This window comes from Podarcis gaigeae (assembly GCF_964106915.1).
Source record: "Podarcis gaigeae genome assembly, chromosome: 2".
NCBI lineage: Eukaryota > Metazoa > Chordata > Lepidosauria > Squamata > Lacertidae > Podarcis > Podarcis gaigeae.
This window is the reverse complement of record NC_139679.1, coordinates 64509964-64522726: the sequence shown is the minus strand read 5'-3', so window position 1 is coordinate 64522726 and position 12763 is coordinate 64509964.

The window sequence follows — 12763 nt, the reverse complement described above, 5'->3', positions numbered from 1 at the left end:
GCGATTTCTGTTCTCATCCTGAAGCAAAGTTCTTAACCTGAGGTACTATTTCTGGGTTAGCAGAGTCTGTAACCTGAAGCGTCTGTAACCTGAGGTACCACTGTATTATTAATTCTTTGGCCTGAGATCTTTGCCCTGGGCAGGAGTGGCCCATCTGGTTTCAACACCTGCCCTCTCCCTCCAAAGCTTCACTTACCAGGGCCATAAGGCAGTGGCTTCCGGCAAGTTCTCGCAAGATCACGCGGGAGTTTCACGAGATCTCACGAGAGTTCCGGCCCTGGAAGCTGGTGCCATAGCCGGAAGCTGCTGCCATAGCCATTAAAGCAGGATTCCACCACCAAAAGCGCCTGCTTCAGTCTACCGCATGGGCAGGCCGGCCCTGGACTTGGGCAGCTGTAAACAATAAACAGCCGAGTTATTAGAATAAATGTTCTATGTGTTGCTGTTGTCACATATTCAACAGAGGTGAGGGCTCTGTACTGAGGCCTGAATTGCAGGTGCGGCTCAGCCCCCTCACCTTTTGCTTCATTCTCCTTTGCTCCTATTTTAGAAGGCTATAGGAGCAGGCATTATTTGGCTAAAACTGCAGGCGGCAGGATGTGGGTGTGCATGGATTTAATTTAGCCCCCAGACAAACACGCACACTTTTTCTCCCACAGCAGCTACCTCAGTCTGCCTCATGGGTGGCCCTGCAGGCAAGGATCTCCCAGCCCTACCTGCATGCAAAGCAGATGCTGTACCAGTGAACTTAATTCACTTTTCTCCTCCCCATTTTTATCTTCAGCTAGAGAACTGGAGAGCCTAAGAAACTGTAAAGGAGACTCTATTGACTTCTCCACTTTCTAGTTATGCTGAGTATTCCAATGGAAATGCACCATAGATGTGGGGAACCTTTGGTGCTCCAGATGCAGAACCTCAGTTAGTTAAGTATTTTTATTGATTTACTTGATTGAGGGGCAGCTGCTCCTCCTGCCACCCCCCCCAGCTATGTCCATGCTGATGGAAGTTGTAGTTCAGCAATATCTGAAGGGTTTCATATGTGCCATAAAGATTAGAGTGTAGAAGCAGAATGAGGGAGAACCAGGTTCAAATCCCAGATCAGTGATGCATCTCAATAGGTGACTTGGACCAAATTGTCATCTCTCACCCTATATAGATGTTGAGAGGATAAATCGAGAGTGGGGCGTCATGTACTTGACCTTGACCTCCTTGGAGGAAAGGTAGAATACAAATTCCACCTAGAAATTTAGCAAAAGCATAAGACAAAAATAATTGCAGGAAGCCAGCTGAGCTGGAGAGCTGCATGCTAGGATGCCTCCACCAAAAAATCCTAAAGAAACCCTCAAAATCTATTTACTGTGCACAAATGATGGATAAGCAGGACAGGGGTTGCGGACTGGCCCATTACTTTCTCTGCTGGGCTGGATGAAATTGCCTACATGGGTTTTTCCAATGCTGTTGTTATATTCCATATTCACCATGTCAAAGTCATGGGTCGTTACTGCCCTGTATATAAGGAAAGAATGAACAGAAGACTTAAAAAAAAAAATTTAAATTTGTGTCCTGCTTTCTCCCACCCCCAAAAGAAAAACTAAAAGTTGCTTACAGCAAATGAAATACATTGGACACTCGGGTTGCAAATGTGATCCGTGTGGGATGCACGTTCGCAACCCGCAGCATTCGTAACCCACATCTGCACACACACAGGTTGCGATTCGGCGCTTCTGCGCATGTGCAAAGCGTGATTTAGCGTTTTGCGCATGTGCGACTGCCAAAACCCGGAAGTAACCCATTCTGGTACTTCTGGGTTTCAGCAGTCCGCAACCTGAAGCAGACGCAACGTGAGATATGACTGTATGCAAACCATAAAAACAAATCCACAAAAGGCATTAAGCAACAACCATCAGAAAATATTATCTTTCATAAATGACAGGTGAGCTAGACCAGTGTTTTTCAACCTTTTTTGGGCAAAGGCACACTTGTTTCATGAAAAAAATCACGAGGCACACCACCATTAGAAAATGTTAAAAAAAATTAACCCTGTGCCTATATTGACTATATATAAAGTAATTCTCTTGAATAGGAATCAAATAAACACAAAGAAAGTATTTTACACTAGTGTGCCGCGGAACAGTGGTTGAAAAACACTGAGCTAGACCAACACATCTTCTGAGAAAATGGGAAGCCATTATGCAACTGTATGGCGTATGTGAATCAGGTGTGGAACTTACACACAGCCTTTTTCCCCTCAGGGCACATACATTTAACCAAAGAGTTTGTTGCATTATCTGTATAAGATGTGTTAAGGTTTTATTATGGGTGGAAGTCTCTGGGAAACCAGTGTGAGTTGTGTCTTTTGGGTGTGCAGAACACAGGACACTGAAGCAATCTTTTGATGATGTACTAAAAGGAGGGAGGGGGTGGGTATATGATATTTACATGGGAAAGGCCCTGTTTAACCCACACTCTAGGTGTAACTTATTGCTGTTACACCCACTCCACTGACTCAGCCAGCCTCTTATCCAACCTTGCCATGCCACTGCCACTCAACTCTTATCCTCATCTCACATATTCAACCTCTCGATCATATTGGAGGTCTGCTTTTATTTATTTTCTTTCTGCTTCAGTTTATTTGGTCTAAAGACCATAAATATCAAATGCAGCATACAATTTTCAAGATACCCATAGCAGAGAGAAAATATTATATACATGCACACAAATTGTGCCTTTTAGAATATGTGTACAGTATTGCAAAATCCATGAGCAATCAGAAGGGAGATACACCAAGGGGATCCACATTCTGTCTCTCAGGCCCAGCACTACAAATAAAGTCAAAGGATTGTCCAGATTCCTGGCAAAAATGGTAGAACTCTTATGAATAACAGCGACTCCCTACACCACTGCCCTCCTCACATTCCTATCCATCCTCACCTTAGGATTGCTCCCTTAAAACTTACAATGCACTACGTAGAACTTTGCAGCTAAAATTCCACTGTTAGCTTTGTAACAAAAGTGTAAGTCTGCAATACTACCCACTTTCCTGAGATTAAACCCTATTAAGCTTGAGACTTCTGAGAAGTTATGTATGGACAGTCATACCTTGGTTCTCAAATGCCTTGGTACTCGTACGTTTTGGCTCCCGAATGCCGAAAATCTGGAAGTAAGTGTTCCGGTTTTTGAATGCTTTCCGGAAGCCAAACATCCGACGCGGCTTCCGCTTGAGTGCAGGAAGCTCCTGCAGCCAATCAGAAGCCGCGCCTTGGTTTTCGAATGTTTCGGAAGTTGAATGGACTTCCGGAACGGATTACATTCAAGAACCAAGGTACAACTGTATGTCTGTTGCTTTAGGTTTATTTGTCACTAACATCTGGAATGCTCCTGCATTAGATAAATCTGGGGTGGCTAATCTGTGGCCCTTCAGATGCTACTGAACTGCAGCTCCCATCATCCCCGTCCATTGGCCATGCACTGACTGGGGCTGATGGGAACTGGAGTCCAACAACAACTGGAGGACCCCACAGGTTTCCCACTCCGAAATGAAGGACAGTCTTGTTGACACCTAATCATACAGTGCATGAGTCGAAGAGATGTTAGATTTCCATAGCTTGTTGTCTCTACCAGATGAGTACTAAATCCTGCAACTGTGCTCGAAAGGAGAATGGAGGGAGGGAGCATGTCTCTCCAGGACCTTGGAGGTGCAAAAGTCATCTGAAGAGCGATTGCTCTCCTTCTTTAAACCACATTTTCTGACTTCACGAGAGGGAGCATCTGGAAGGTCAAGAAGGGCACGAGAACGCTTGGCTATTTTTAGCAGGCCTGGGTTTGCAACAGCCTTATTTAGCAATCGGGCTTAAGAAGAGTCGGAGTGTCCATATATCACTGTGTGTGAGAGAAAGTTTGCAAAGAACTGAGACAATGAGATGTATTCACGGAACATATTGCTTCGTTTCGCACCAGCCAGGCAATGACAACTGCTTCTTCCCTTGTCCTCTACAAAGGCTTAAAGGGAGGAAATAAATAGTATATCTCCTACCGGCCCTTCCCTCCCTCCCTTCTGTGGAAGCACGATCTTTTCATTTTCTTGGTATCAGCAGAGGAGAGAATCCCTCTACCATGGGTTGATTTGCACTGCCAAGCTCTGGTCCCTGCTGGGCCTGAGAAATACCAGGGAAGCAGTGGGCCGCCAGGCCTAATCCTCAAAGTTATCATAACAGTGTACATACGCCCACCATCAGCCAATACATTTGCTGACAAATGCCACAGCTGGCTGCCAGATGGAGCCACTGCTGGCTGCCTAGGTTGAGCTCCTGGTTACACTGACTCAATAGAAGGAAGTTGGGCAGGAAGCCGTGCATCCAAAAGGTTGCATTAAGCAATTTGGAATTAATAGGCATGGGTAACTTGAGTGTCAGTGGGTCTGCTGCTCCAGCCTTCTGCAACCTAGTGCCTTCCTGATGTTTCTGACTAGAACTCCCATCAACCCCAACCAGCACGAGCTGATGGGAGCTGTGGTCTGAAATATTTGGAGGGCACCAAGTTGAGGACAGCTGAGCTATTCTATGTAGAGGAGGGATGGGACACCTGTGGTTCTACAGATGTGGATTTTCCAACTCCCATCAGCCCGACACTCTAACCACTGCTGGTCCATAGCTCTGACATTGCCACGCATTCCTGTATTTGCAGCGGCATCTGCTTGTAAGCTATTTGGTACAGACTCTGGGGGAGAGAATGATGATCTGTTTAACACAGGCATAAGGTGTAGGTGTTATGTACCTCTTTCTATGAGAGTTATACAACTAAATGGTAAATTTGACTTACAGCCCTATCAATTGTCCTTTGAGTACTTTCTAGAGATATGTGACTTGTTTGCATGCTTATTTATACATTTCAGAGTTTTATGTCGGCATTGAAAGATAACATGTATGGTCATTAAAAGATAACATATACCTGGAATAATAGTTATCTTCACCTGTATTTTGATTTTGATTAATTTTTTAAAAAATGAGATCTAAAGGGCACAAACAAAACTGATGGAAAATATGGTTACAGAGAAAATAACCAAGCACAAAGAAGAACAAATTGCTGAAGCAGAGCCATCACGACTTTAGTGATTTTATTTATTTATTTAAATAAATATTTTCCTAATTTTTTTATTATGAATTTAAACAAAACATATTATCTTAAAACATATCATCCTTAATTCCCCCCCCATTTCCCCCCTCCCTCCCATAAAACCTCCCAGAATCTATTCTCGAGCTGCTATCATGTACATGGCTGTAAAAAGTGTACTCTTTATCAGACATATGTCTTATTCTCCAAATATCTATCAAATTTAAATTTTGAGTCATGTCAAAAAAGGTTTTTGACAGTTTACCTTCTTTAGTCTCTTTTTTCCTGGCTGATCTGTCTTTATCTAAGGATGGAACTCCGTTTAAATCTCCCATTAAAATAATTTTTTGATCTGTGAATTCAAGTAGTTCTGTCTCTAGCTTTTTGAAAAAAAATTGATTTTTTAGCATTAGGTGCATAGATACCGACTGGTATCACTTTCTCTCCCTGGATTTTGATTTGTATAATTAAAATTCAGCCTTTATCATCCTTCTGAATCAATTTGGGTTCAAGTGCAGGATTGATATAGAAAACAACTCTCTTTTTTGTTTTATCTGATGAGATGAAGTACATACCTATTTTTTATAAATTAAAATCCTTTTATGCTTTTTTGCAATATGTGTCTCTTGTAGACAAATTATGTCTAATTTCTGTTTTGCTATTACATGCTCAATCCTATAACATTTGGCTCCACAGTTTAAACCATTTACATTCCAACTCAATATTTTAAGATTGGCAATTTTCGAAGTCAGTTACAATATTTGTTTTCCCTGATGCTACCTCTTCCAATGCTAGTTGTTTCAGAGCTTTCTTTTGCTCAGCTCAAGGGTCTCCCCTAGCTTGTTTAGGGTCTAAGTCTCTCCTGTTTTTGTCCAAAACCTCTCTTGCCTGAAATTCTGATGTCAGTCTGTATCTCCTCTTCATGTATGTAAAGGAAATGTCCTCTGGGAATTCCCATTTGTATCTGATGTCAGCTCTCCTGAGTACTGTGGTCAAAAACCTATATTTTGTTCTTCTTAATCTCAATTTCAGTGGAATTTCTCTAAAAATGTCTACCTTCTGCTCAGCAACCATGAGATCTTTCTCAAAACTATTCTGAAGGATTGCATCCTTCACTTCTTTTGTCACTAATGTTAACAAGATATCTCCTGGCTGCTTCCGTTCTCTGCTTTGGAACAATTTAATTCTACAACAGCTTTCTACTAGGTCATCCAACCAGTCTTTACTTTCCCCCATCCATTCTGAGATTGTCTGTGTGACATTTGTCTCTAAGATTGGCTCAGAGTCAGAGTATGGAAGACCTCTGATTCTGAGCGTCCTGTCTTTATCTCTTAATTGAAAAAGAAGAACCTGATCTTCTAAGTCATTCTGTTTCTCTTGAACCCCTTGTATCAGTCCCAACGCCCCTTTTTGTTCCTCTTTTACTTCTGCTACCTCCTCGCTTAGTTTTTATAATTTGTCTACTTTTGTTTCCAAATTAGTGACCTTGTTTCCCAATATCCCAAACTGTTCTTTCAGAACTTTGTTTGAGTTCTCAATGTCTCTATGTACTTGTTCCTTCAATAATAAGTTAGATTTTTCCATATCACTGCGAACCACTTGTGTAAATTCTTGCATTGATTGATTGATCTCTTTCCTGAATTCCGAAAGCTGCAATGCAAAAGGATCTGCCTGCTCTTTCTCTCCCTTATCTCCTATGTCTCCCAATTGTACACTGGCCCATCTGGCAACAGTCGCAGCAATGGCTTTCCTTGTTGCTCTTTCCATGCCAGACATTTCTTATCTGTTGGTTCCCAGCATTATATGAGTTGTTCAAGGTAACACTTGCAAATTCTGAGTCTATTCAGCTGTGAGACTATCCCACCCCTCCCAGACTTCTCTTAGTTTCTCTTTCCCTTTTGTCTGCTTTCTCCCCTGCCCCACACTGTAACATGCACTTTTATCACAAAAGCAGAGGGGAAACATAAAAAATAAAAGCAAAACTTCCAATAAGTCAAAAAACATAAAATGTACAAATGCAATGTTGAACAGTGAAAGAGAAAAGTAGTTAATTAGTATTCCAAAAGACCGAGAAGTTAGAGTAATAAGTAAGTTAGGCCTTATGAGGAACGGCTAAGGGAGCTGGGCATGTTTAGCCTGGAGAAGAGGAGGTTAAGGGGTGATATGATAGCCATGTTCAAATATATAAAAGGATGTCACATAGAGGAGGGAGAAAGGTTGTTTTCTACTGCTCCAGAGAAGCGGACATGGAGCAATGGATCCAAACTACAAGAAATAAGATTCCACCTAAACATTAGGAAGAACTTCCTGACAGTAAGAGCTGTTCGACAGTGGAATTTGCTGCCAAGGAGTGTGGTGGAGTCTCCTTCTTTGGAGGTCTTTAAGCAGAGGCTTGACAACCATATGTCAGGAGTGCTCTGATGGTGTTTCCTGCTTGGCAGGGGGTTGGACTCGATGGCCCTTGTGGTCTCTTCCAACTCTATGATTCTAGGCCAGTCTAGTTTCCAATTATTGTCTCTTAAAGAAAAGGGGAGAAAGAAAAGGGAAAAAGAAAAAAAGGTTGTGCTTTGAGTTATACTTATCCACTTATGAGGTCTCTAATAGTGATGGATTGCAATAGTTCCAGAAATTGTAGCTCCTTTAAAATAAATAAATAAATAAATAAATTAAATTAAAATTTAAATTTATTTAATAATTGATTGATTATTTTGTATACATTCTTAGACCCATAGATCTCAAGGCAGTTCACAACATAAAATCATAATATAAAAAACACAAAATACATAAGAAAAACAAACAAACACAACCCCGTTTCATGAACCTGTTACATTTCTTAGAGTGTGTCAACAAGCATGGAGATAGTGTTCAGACTGTCTTAATGTACTTGGACTACACTTCCCAGAGTGCTTCAACAGTCAAGCCCTCTTCCCAGGGAACTCTGGGAAATGTAGCTCTCTGAAGGGAATAAGGGTCTCCTAACAACTCTCAACAACCTTAGAAAACTACGGTTCCCAGGATTCTTTGGCAAAAGGCATGACTGCATAAAGTGGGATGATACCGCTTTAAACGTTGAGCACAGATGGGGGCTGAATTCAAGGGTACTTCAGCCTTCAAAGGCAAGGAGATAAAGGTGAGAACATGTCAGTGGTGGACCTCGGCACCTCAAATTTCAGTGGTGCCCTGTGCGGTGCCAAAACCCAGCACCCTCCCCCACCTCTCACTTTCTGTTGGATGTAATAGTTGTGGCACCCCAGAAGCTCCGTGCTGGGTGCGACCAGTCGCACACCCCTAGATCCGACTTCGAACAAGTAGCTGTCTAGGATGCAATTATATATAGCCCCAAAAGAAAACATGAATACTGGACTGTGTCAAGGACAGGGAAAGTCAACTAGAGGAACAAGTAACTAGAAGCTTTTCATATCAGTGATAAGGTGCTCGTGGCAACTGACCAGTTGCCTAAAGATAATACTGTGAGAACTGCCCTTAGTGGAGCCTATTGACATTGGACAAGGACAAAACGCTTTTTGGAATTATCCCTCGCAGTAGTCCAATTCTTCTCAGGTTAAATGGTCGAAAAGCAAAGTTCCGTTTTTTTACATTTTCCAGTAAACACTAGTGTGTGGACGACATGCTGTTGTGGATTTGAGGGGTCAGTCTAGATTATGCCCCTAGTCCCGGTGCTTTTTTCTGGGGGTACACAGGGGTATGCATACCCCTAAACATTTTGCGAGTCTAAGTTTGACCTCATTGAGGGGCAGTATTTCAATATGAGTAGGAAAATGAGAGTACCCCTAAACATTTTATTTTTATTTTTTTGGAAGAAAACACTGCTTAGTCCCTTTCAATTCTTGGTGTCCTGTGTACCCAGTGAGCGTTAGACTCTAATAGAGGACTCATTCCATTGTCAAGTAAAACTACCTCGGCAATGCCAAGTGTTAATACAGGTGTCTCCCTTTTTAAAAGAAGATTGCAACTGCTCACTCCCTGCTTCTACCGCATTCAGTCTCCAGCAAGATGGCTTATTGTTTTCCCTACTGGGGACAAAGTGCTACATTTGTTATTGCAGTCCACGTTCAGTTTTACTTGCTGCTGACTCTAACGAAACATCCCAGCCTTGATGCTTATTGCATAGGAAGCATGCTTAGGACTGCAGTTTTCTTTCTTTCTTTTTAAATACTTTTATTCACAATTTCAACATACAAACTATCAAAACATATCATATTATTATTTTCCCCCTTCCCCTCCTTCAAACCCTCCCTTCCCCATCCCAGAGACTTCCCTCAGCTCCTCTCTGATTTCTCAGCACATATTCTCTGCATGTTATAAAATTATACATATCCTTACGTTATCTATCTATCATGTTATCAACCAGTAAATTTGTATATGTTTATTCAAACCCTGCCAAGGAGTCCAGTTCATTTTGTTGTCTTTTTAGAAAATTTGTAAAATGCTCCCATTCTTCCTTAAAGTCACAGTTGTCCTTGTCCCGCAGTTTGTGTGCCAATTTAGCCAGTTCTGCATAACTCATCCATTTTTATTGCCACTGTTCTTTCATTGGGATTTCCTCATTCTTCCATCCTTGTGCTATCAAGGATTGCAGTTTTCAACGAGCCGCGATGTCCCCATTTGGTGTGGCTTCAAGCGGCTTCCACGTCTCCTGACCACTCTGCCCATGACCCTGGCTCTTTCCTTTTAATCATTTCCGGGTTGTAAGCAATGGAGAAACACATCGTGCAGCCTGTGTCAGCATGGCCCGCTTGTACTGTCAAATGCGTCAGCGATGCTTCGTTCATTCGCGGAGAGCAGCAATTGCATCCTAAGTCAGGAAAAAAATCTGCTGCAAATCACCACTTCTGGAAAAGAAACACCATACAACAGGTACAGGAATGCAGCAGCTTGACAGTGACAGCTGGGTGAAACGAATGATTCCAATTCTAGAGGAAAGAGCTTGGAAGGAACTTTTCCCAGCCCATATAGAAATGCACTTCCATTTTCTATCCAGCAGGTGGGGCCCCAAACTCCAGAGTACCATACACAGGCAGCTGGTTTAGCAGCTTCAGGCTGCTCATGCTGTACTCATTGCAGAGTACAGTAGTTTGATTGACGGATAAGAATCAGGTCCCATGAAGGTTTGCAGTGTCACTACCTGCTCTACCAATGCCTGGCAGCCACATCTGGGTGACTGCAGCACAACTTAATTGATTGGGGCTGCCAGAGGACTCCTATTTTGAAGGGCATCGGTGCTACTGAATATAAAAGTAAAAAGGTAAATGACCCATGGACGGTTAAGTCCAGTCAAAGGCAACTATGGGGTTGCGGCGCTCATCTCGCTTCAGGCCGAGGGAGCCGAGGGCTGTATGCAGACAGCTTTCTGGGTCATGTGGCCAGCATGACTAAACCACTTCTGGTGCAACAGAACACCATGACAGAAACCAGAACGCACAGGAATACTGTTTACCTTCCTGCCACAGTGGTACCTATTTACCTATTTATCTACGTGCACTGGTGTGCTTTCGAACTGATTGGTTGGCAGGAGCTGGGACAGAGCAATGGGAGTTCACTCTGTCATGGTGATTTGAACCTACTTAGGGGAGTCCATCTCCACAAACCAAAGCATAGATTCAACTGAGCATTGAAGTGACAAGTGACACTGGCAACAAAAGGTTGCCTTGTTTCCACACCTTGCTCCTAACTGAAGTGCTCTTGAAATGTCTGTCTCCATCTTGCCATACTTTGTGAGACAAAGTGGAACTCTGGTAGTTATTATACACTTGCATTCTTAATTGGGGCTGCCACCCTGCTTGCTCTGCTTGACAATCCCCCTACCTGCCAAGCCCCCTTCCTCTGCACCAAGCTAACTCCTTCTTCCTTTATACCCCACCCACCTACTCCCCACCCCCTCCCCGTCCCAAACCACTACCACCCCTCCCTCATAACTTGACCCAACTCCTTTTACAGGAGGTTAAGAGGCACTTCAGAGAGCACAAGTGCCTCCTGAAGTGCCCCTCCCTTTAAGCAGCTCTCCTGGGCCACCTGCCTCCCACACTGCTTGCCTGCTCACCTGCCCGCCTCCCTGCCAGTCTGTCATCACGTTGGAGCTGCCTGTTGGCAGCCATGCAAAATGCAGCATGACGACAGACTTACAATTTTATTATAGAGCAAGACATCACGTTCCTATAGTTAATAACCCACACAAAGCCATTATTTCAGCACTTTATTTAACTAACAGAAATTAAGTATATCACTTAATTATAATGAAACCTCTAAAAGGGGTTTACTAGAAATATTAAAGTTATTAAGGAAAACAGTTGTAAAATTAAAAACCCTTAAAGAGCATTAAAATGAGCAGTAAAGGTATCTGGGTAGTCTTGCCTATACATTACCCATTCATCTAACTGATACAGTGGTACCTCGGGTTACATATGCTTTAGGTTACATACGCTTCAGGTTACAGACTCCGCTAACCCAGAAATATTACCTTGGGTTAAGAACTTTGCTTCAGGATGAGAACAGAAATCATGCTCCCGTGGCGCGGCAGCAATGGGAGGCCCCATTAGCTAAAGTGGTGTTTCAGGTTAAGAACAGTTTCAGGTTAAGAACGGACCTCCAGAATGAATTAAGTACTTAACCCGAGGTACCACTGTACTTCGTATTACTTGAGAGACAAGAGCCCCCCATTATTTTTGCAATTCTGATCTGACATCCTTTGTATGTTTAGGTCTGGAGTTCCCAAGATGGTGTGAGTGGGCACCACAACACCCTCAGATTACAATCTTTATTTTTATTTATTTTTAAAATGAGTATTTGTGTCTTTGGGGATTGTTTGCTTGGGAGCAGGTTGCCTATTTTTTGTGGGGAGGGTCTTGCTTTTTAGTTTATGTCTCATTCATTTCTGGTCTGACCATCACTAGTTTTTCCTCTGCGTGTGACATGGCGATTTTGTGCTGCCCATGAGAGTTCCTTAGATTCTCAAATGTGCCCCAAATGGTTGGACACCCCTGCTTTAAGCAGTAGCACTCGAAGGCCCAGAGCTGGTTGTGCAGTTTACATAGCAAGTGTCATGCTCGAAGCTGCAGTGGCTTTTCTAGGATATTTGCTTTGTGTTTGTTTCCTGCTATTCAGGTTTGGCACACCAAGGCCAGACTGAAATTGTGGGGCACTGCTAACAAGACATGCCCTGAGTTTAAATATCTGCTTGTTAAGCTGGGGGAGTTCAAGAGGCATGTGAATGCCCCTCAGATGCAGGATCCAAGATGGGGTGGAGAGGAAAGGAGGAGGCAGTAGCAGCAACAACAACAGGAAGTAGCTGTTTCCTCTGTCAGCCACTTACCTTGATTCTGAAAGAGGCTTCCTCCTTCCGCCTTCCCACAAATCAAATATATAAATAATGAAGTTAGGTGCTGTATTATGGGCAATGTGGTAGGACTGATCATGGGCTGTTGTTGTTGTTGTTGATATTTATATAAAAACTTTATCTTCCAAGGCTTTCAAGGTAGTGGACATGGTCCTCCTCCTCCCCGTCTCAACCTCACAACAACCCTGTGAGGTAGGTCAGGCTAAGAGACGTTGACTGGTTCAAGGTCGTCCAGTGAGCTTCCTGGCTGAGTGGGGATTAGAACTCCACTCTCCCAGGTCCTAGTCCAACACTCTAACC